Here is a 7,906-nt window from a genome sequence, read left to right on the forward strand (position 1 = left end):
GCTTCAATAGCGGCCTTAAGCTCATCCAGAGTGTTGGGTCTTGCGTCTCTTAACTTTCTCTTCACAATATCCCACAGATTCTCTATGGGGTTCAGGTCAGGAGAGTTGGCAGGACAATTGAGCACAGTAATACCATGGTCAGTAAACCATTTACCAGTGGTTTTGGCACTGTGAGCAGGTGCCAGGTCGTGCTGAAAAATGAAATCTTCATCTCCATAAAGCATTTCAGCCGATGGAAGCATGAAGTGCTCCAAAATCTCCTGATAGCTAGCTGCATTGACCCTGCCCTTGATGAAACACAGTGGACCAACACCAGCAGCTGACATGGCACCCCACACCATCACTGACTGTGGGTACTTGACACTGGACTTCAGGCATTTTGGCATTTCCTTCTCCCCAGTCTTCCTCCAGACTCTGGCACCTTGATTTCCGAATGACATGCAAAATTTGCTTTCATCAGAAAAAAGTACTTGGGACCACTTAGCAACAGTCCAGTGCTGCTTCTCTGTAGCCCAGGTCAGGCGCTTCTGCCGCTGTTTATGGTTCAAAAGTGGCTTTACCTGGGGAATGCGGCACCTGTAGCCCATTTCCTGCACACGCCTGTGCACGGTGGCTCTGGATGTTTCCACACCAGACTCAGTCCACTGCTTCCTCAGGTTCCCCAAGGTCTGGAATCGGTCCTTCTCCACAATCTTCCTCAGGGTCCGGTCACCTCTTCTCGTTGTACAGCGTTTTCTGCCACATTGTTTCCTTCCAACAGACTTACCATTGAGGTGCCTTGATACAGCACTCTGGGAACAGCCTATTTGTTGAGAAATTTCTTTCTGGGTCTTACCCTCTTGCTTGAGGGTGTCAATGATGGCCTTCTTGACATCTGTCAGGTCGCTAGTCTTACCCATGATGGGGGTTTTGAGTAATGAACCAGGCAGGGAGTTTTTAAAAGCCTCAGGTATCTTTTGCATGTGTTTTGAGTTAATTAGTTGATTCAGAAGATTAGGGTAATAGGTCGTTTAGAGAACCTTTTCTTGATATGCTAATTTATTGAGACAGGTTTTTTGGGTTATCAGGAGTTGTATGCCAAAATCATCAGTATTAAAACAATAAAAGACCTGACAAATTTCAGTTGGTGGATAATAAATCTATAATATATGAAAGTTTAATTGTAATCATTACATTATGGTAAATAATGAAATTTAACACTATATGCTAATTTTTTGAGAAGGACCTGTATATCCACTTTGTGAGAATTTGAATCTCCCTTGTTTTTGGGGGAGACTGAACCAAAACTGAGGCCTAGTGTATAAAACAACACAATGTAAGTGGCAGAAAGTAGCTGGCTGATGTATGACAAACTAACAGGACTGTAGTATATCCTCTTTGTGAGAATTTGAGTCTCCCTTTTTTGGGGGGGAGACAGAACCAAAACTCAGGCCCAGTGTATAAATCAACACAATCTAAGTGGCAGAAAGTGGCTGGCTGATATACAACATACTAACAGGACTGTAGTATATCCACTTTGTGAGAACTTGAATCTCCCTTTTTTTGGGGGGAGACTGAACCACAACTCAGGCCCAGTGTATAAAGCAATACAATGTAAGTGGCAGAAAGTGGCTGGCTGACATTCGACAAACTAACAGGACTGAAGTATATCCACTTTATGAGGATTTGAATCTCACTTTTTTGTTGGGGAGACTGGACCAAAACTCAGGCCCAGTGTATAAAGCAACACAATGTAAGTGGCAGAAAGTGGCTGGCTGATATACGACAAATTAACAGGACTGTAGTATATCCTCTTTGTGAGAATATGAATCTCCCTTTTTTTGGGGGGGAGACTGAACCAAAACTCAGTCCCAGTGTATGAAACAACACAATGTACCGTAAGTGGCAGAAAGTGGCTGGAAGATATATGAAAAAATACAAGGACTGTAGTACAATTTCAATCTCCCTACAATGATCTCAGGACTAGTGTTGAGCGATACCTTCCGATATCGGAAAGTATCGGTATCGGAAAGTATCGGCCGATACCGTCAAAATATCGGATCTAATCCGATACCGATACCCGATCCCAATGCAAGTCAATGGGACGAAAATATCGGAATTAAAATAAACCCTTTATAAACTTGTAGGTTCATTCTACATGAAGGAAAACAACTAAGAATAATGTAGGATGTATTGGGGGACGTGGCGGAGACATTAAAGGCACAGAGGTTTAGCCCAATGTAATAGAATAGCAGGATTTTTTTTTTTTTTATGACGTTCGGCAAAGATTTTGACTATGTTAATTTTTTTTTTATTTTGTCAGATATTGATGTTTCACTACTTCCACGCCCTTCACCTTCTTTTTTACTTCTCCCACACTTTCTTCTTCATTATCCTCATCATCAGCTTCTTTGACATCAACTTCTTCACCTTATTCATCTTCTTCTTCATCTTCTACCTATTATTTTTTTGGTTACATTGTTCATATTCTTATTATTTTACTATTATCTTCATCATATTCTACTTCTTCATCATATTTTTATTTGTGACAGGCATTCCCGTAGTTGTTATCTATAAAAGTTTGAAGATTACACCTTCCGTTCTGCCTGTCACAAAACAGTTACATTTGTCCGCGTTCAGTTTGGCCTGCAGCATCAGGCTTTATCCAGGGGCACCACGAGGAGGAACGGACTCACCCCCATACACTGCTTAGTCTTCTTCTGCTTATAATTTAGATAATATTTTTTGCTCTGATATTTAGTGTTATGCTTAATGTTCTTCTGCTCTTTGTTCTGCAGCCTCTTGTTCTTCTGCTTCTCGGTCTTCCAGGTCGTCGTCGTCTCCAGGGTCGTCGTCTCCGGGGTCGTCGTCATCGGGGTGGTCTTCAGGGTCGTCGTCTCCGGGGTCGTCGTCATCGGGGTGGTCTTCAGGGTCATCGTCTCCAGGGTCGTCGTCATCACGGTGGTTGTCGTCTCTGGTGTCGTTGTCATCTTAGGGGTGGTCTTCCGGGTCATCGTGTTTAGTCTCTTGAACTTGGAAATGTAGCAGAAGGTACAAGAAGGCTGAGAAAATGCCGAGAACCAGCTGATGGAACTGGAACTCGGATGGCTACCCGAAGGTCCAAGAGCCAATGGAACTACCGAGGACCAGCTGACGTTACTGGAACCCGGTTACTAAGCAGGAGGTACCCGTGCCTGAAAGCACTACCAAGGACCACCTGACGTTGGTGGAACTCGGATACCCAGAGGGAGGCACCTAAGCCAAAGGCTCTGCCCGGAACCAGCTGACGGTACTGGAACCAGGATGGGGAGCAGAAGGTACAACAGCAAAAGACACTGCCGAGAACCAGCTGACGGTGCTGGCACCCGGATGGGTAGCCGAAGGTCCAAGAGCCAATGGAACTACCGAGGACCAGCTGACGTTACTGGAACCCGGTTACTAAGCAGGAGGTACCCGTGCCTGAAAGCACTACCAAGGACCACCTGACGTTGGTGGAACTCGGATACCCAGAGGGAGGCACCTAAGCCAAAGGCTCTGCCCGGAACCAGCTGACGGTACTGGAACCAGGATGGGGAGCAGAAGGTACAAGAGCAAGTGTCTGCGTGGCTTTTGCAGGACACGATGCCGGCTGCACAGCAGGGGAACAGCTGGCGGTGCTGAACCCCACTGACACATTGGCTGGTGTTTTTCTCTGTGCAGCTAGCAGTACCGGGCCCCAACTGGCGGTGTTAGAGCCCGGGGTCAGCATGAGGAGGAGAGGGAGCAGAGTGTAGGCCGAAGCCTGCACTGGCGGCAGCTTTGGGTCTGTTGTGCCTGCGTGGCAGTTGCAGGACACGTTGCCGGCTGCACAGCAGGGGAACAGCTGGCGGTGCTGAACCCCACTGACACATTGGCTGGTGTTTTTCTCTGTGCAGCTAGCAGTACCGGGCCCCAACTGGCGGTGTTGGAGCCCGGGCTCTGCAGGGGGAGCAGAGTGTAGGCCGAAGCCTAATTGAACCAATTTCAAAGGTAACCTTTAACCCCCCCTCAGGGGTTACAAAGTAGAAGAGCCACAGCTTATGCAGCAGTAGTGCTGCACAAGTCAAAGGTTGCTCTTTTAATTTTGCTCCTTGCACACGCTGAATGAAACACGTATAACATTTAGCCCTTTATACAGTCAAACTGTGTTGGAGGCGCGAGTTCCCTTTGTAATGAGACGCAGCACAGATGTCAAGAATCCCACCTTGGTGCTGGGTGCAGCCTCCTGAGCGTTGTTATTTGCTGTACAGGAGTCTGCGCTGTCGTGTTATCCCCTGGCCTAGCGCTGTTAGCGCTGCCCATCTTCTGACCTCATTTAATGTCGGCCGGTGCGGTTCGCGATGACCATGAATCCCAGCCCCGCGGTGTCTTAACATTGTTAAAACACTGCGGGGCTGGGATTCATGGCCTGGCGCAGCACATATGTTCGCCTCTCGCACTCGGGTCCTTACACCCGCTTCAGACTGTGCGGCGTCAGCTGATCCCTTATCGCATGCCACGGCCATGAAGCCGCACAGTCTGAAGAAGGCGGAAGGAGATGAGGGACAGGCGAACTGATGCACTGATCATGCCCATCAATCACACCCTCGCAGTCCCAATAAATAAGACACCGAGGGGCGTTGTGTGGGTCAGGGCGGCCGCAGAGGCGCAGGCAGCCAAACAATGATGCCAGAAGACGGGCAGCGCTACCAAGGGGGTTGCAGCGTGTCATTACAAAGGAAAGTCACACCTCCGGGACGGTTAAATGGTCACACAGAGGACACATTTTAGACGTGTTTTCAGTTCCACATGTGCGAGGAGAATACGTTTATGAGCCACCTTGCACACATGCAGCATTACCGCTGTACAAGGTGGCTGTAAAACGTACAAACGCCTGGGGGAGGGGGGACAGGTTCCCTTCAATTTCAGTTCTGGTGTCTGCGTGGCTTTTGCAGGACACGATGCCGGCTGCACAGCAGGGGAACAGCTGGCGGTGCTGAACCCCACTGACACATTGGCTGGTGTTTTTCTCTGTGCAGCTAGCAGTACCGGGCCCCAACTGGCGGTGTTAGAGCCCGGGGTCAGCAGGAGGAGGAGAGGAAGCAGAGTGTAGGCCGAAGCCTGCACTGGCGGCAGCTTTGGGTCTGTTGTGCCTGCGTGGCAGTTGCAGGACACGTTGCCGGCTGCACAGCAGGGGAACAGCTGGCAGTGCTGAACCCCACTGACACATTGGCTGGTGTTTTTCTCTGTGCAGCTAGCAGTACCGGGCCCCAACTGGCGGTGTTGGAGCCCGGGCTCTGCAGGGGGAGCAGAGTGTAGGCCGAAGCCTAATTGAACCAATTTCAAAGGTAACCTTTAACCCCCCCTCAGGGGTTACAAAGTAGAAGAGCCACAGCTTATGCAGCAGTAGTGCTGCACAAGTCAAAGGTTGCTCTTTTAATTTTGCTCCTTGCACACGCTGAATGAAACACGTATAACATTTAGCCCTTTATACAGTCAAACTGTGTTGGAGGCGCGAGTTCCCTTTGTAATGAGACGCAGCACAGATGTCAAGAATCCCACCTTGGTGCTGGGTGCAGCCTCCTGAGCGTTGTTATTTGCTGTACAGGAGTCTGCGCTGTCGTGTTATCCCCTGGCCTAGCGCTGTTAGCGCTGCCCATCTTCTGACCTCATTTAATGTCGGCCGGTGCGGTTCGCGATGACCATGAATCCCAGCCCCGCGGTGTCTTAACATTGTTAAAACACTGCGGGGCTGGGATTCATGGCCTGGCGCAGCACATATGTTCGCCTCTCGCACTCGGGTCCTTACACCCGCTTCAGACTGTGCGGCGTCAGCTGATCCCTTATCGCATGCCACGGCCATGAAGCCGCACAGTCTGAAGAAGGCGGAAGGAGATGAGGGACAGGCGAACTGATGCACTGATCATGCCCATCAATCACACCCTCGCAGTCCCAATAAATAAGACACCGAGGGGCGTTGTGTGGGTCAGGGCGGCCGCAGAGGCGCAGGCAGCCAAACAATGATGCCAGAAGACGGGCAGCGCTACCAAGGAGCTTGTTGCGTGTCAATACAAAGGAAAATCACACCTGAGGGACGTTTTAATGGTCGCAGAGGACTCATTTTTAGATGTGTTCACTTCAACATGGGCAAGGAGAATAAGTTTCTGAGCCACCTTGCACACATGCAGCATTACTGTCGTACAAGGTGGCTGTAAAACGTAAAAACGCCTGGGGGAGGGGGGACAGGTTTCCTTCAATTTCAGTTCTTGTGTCTGCGTGGCTGTTGCAGGACACGTTGCCGGCTACACAGCAGGGGAACAGCTGGCGGTGCTGAACCCCACTGACACATTGGCTGGTGTTTGGCTCTGTGCAGCTAGCACATCTGGGCCCCAACTGGCGGTGTTAGAGCCCAGGGTCAGCAGGAGGAGGAGAGGGAGCAGAGTGTAGGCCGAAGCCTGCACTGGAGCAAGTTGAAAGGAAACCTTTAACCCCCCCCCCAGGCGTTTGTAGCTGAAAGAGCCATTGTGTGCAGCACTAATGCTGGAAAAGGTAAACTTAGCTCTTTTAATTATGGTCCTTGCACATGCTGAACCTAACACTTATGAAATGTGTCCCCTCACAGCGTTAAACCGTCCGGTAGGTGGAACTTTCCTTTGTCGTGTGACGCAGCACAGCCATCATTTTTACCCCCTTGGCGCCGTGCGCCGCCTCCTCAGCGTTGTTTGAATCTGTCCCGGAGCCTGCGCTGTTAGGTTAGCCCTTGGCCATGCACACATGTTGCGCTGCCCGTCTTCTGACATCATTTGGTGTCAGGCTGGCTGCGCCTGTGCGGGTGCGCTGGCCGAGATCCCGCCTCGCAGTGTCGTCTAATGTAATCCCACCGCGGGCCTGGGATCCGTGGCCATGCGCAGTGCATATCCTCGCCTCTCACTCCCCTCCCTACGGCTTCTTCAGACTGTGCGGTGTCACGGCCGTGGCATGCTATTAGGGATCAGCTGACACCGCACAGTCTGAAGAAGCCGTAGGGAGGGGAGTGAGAGGCGAGGATATGCACTGCGCATGGCCACGGATCCCAGGCCCGCGGTGGGATTACATTAGACGACACTGCGAGGTGGGATCTCGGCCAGCGCACCCGCACAGGCGCAGCCAGCCTGACACCAAATGATGTCAGAAGACGGGCAGCGCAACATGTGTGCATGGCCAAGGGCTAACCTAACAGCGCAGGCTCCGGGACAGATTCAAACAACGCTGAGGAGGCGGCGCACGGCGCCAAGGGGGTAAAAATGATGACTGTGCTGTGTCACACGACAAAGGAAAGTTCCACCTACCGGACAGTTTAACGGTGTGTGGGGACACATTTCATAAGTGTTAGGTTCAGCATGTGCAAGGAGCACCACGAAAAGAGGCACTTTTTCCCTTTGCATCATTACTGCTGCACAAGGTGGCTCCTTCAGTAACAAACGCCTGGGGGGGGGGGACAGGTTCCCTTAAATTTAACTTGTTGTGCCTGCGTGGCGGTCGCAGTACACGTTGCCGTATACACAGCAGGGGAACAGCTGGCGGTGCTGAACCCCACTAACACATTGGCGAGGTGTTTGGCTCTGTGCGTACAGCACTTCTGGACGGCAACTAGCGGTGTTGTAGCCCAGGGACAGGTGGAGGAGGAGGAGGTAGGAGGAGGTAGGAGGGATTGCCACACACACAGCTGGGGAACAGCTGACATTACTGAACCCCAATAACAGAGGAGGGACTGTTGACTGTGCGTACAGCACTACTGGACGGCAACTAGCGGTGTTGGAGCCCAGGGACAGGAGGGGGAGGTGGAGGTAGGAGGAGGTAGGAGGGATTGCCACACACACAGCAGGGGAACAGCTGACGTTACTGAACCCCAATAACAGAGGAGCGACTGTTGGGACTGTGCGGACAGCAC

Source organism: Ranitomeya variabilis, chromosome 3 (assembly GCF_051348905.1).
Source record: "Ranitomeya variabilis isolate aRanVar5 chromosome 3, aRanVar5.hap1, whole genome shotgun sequence".
In the NCBI taxonomy this organism is placed as follows: Eukaryota; Metazoa; Chordata; class Amphibia; order Anura; family Dendrobatidae; genus Ranitomeya; species Ranitomeya variabilis.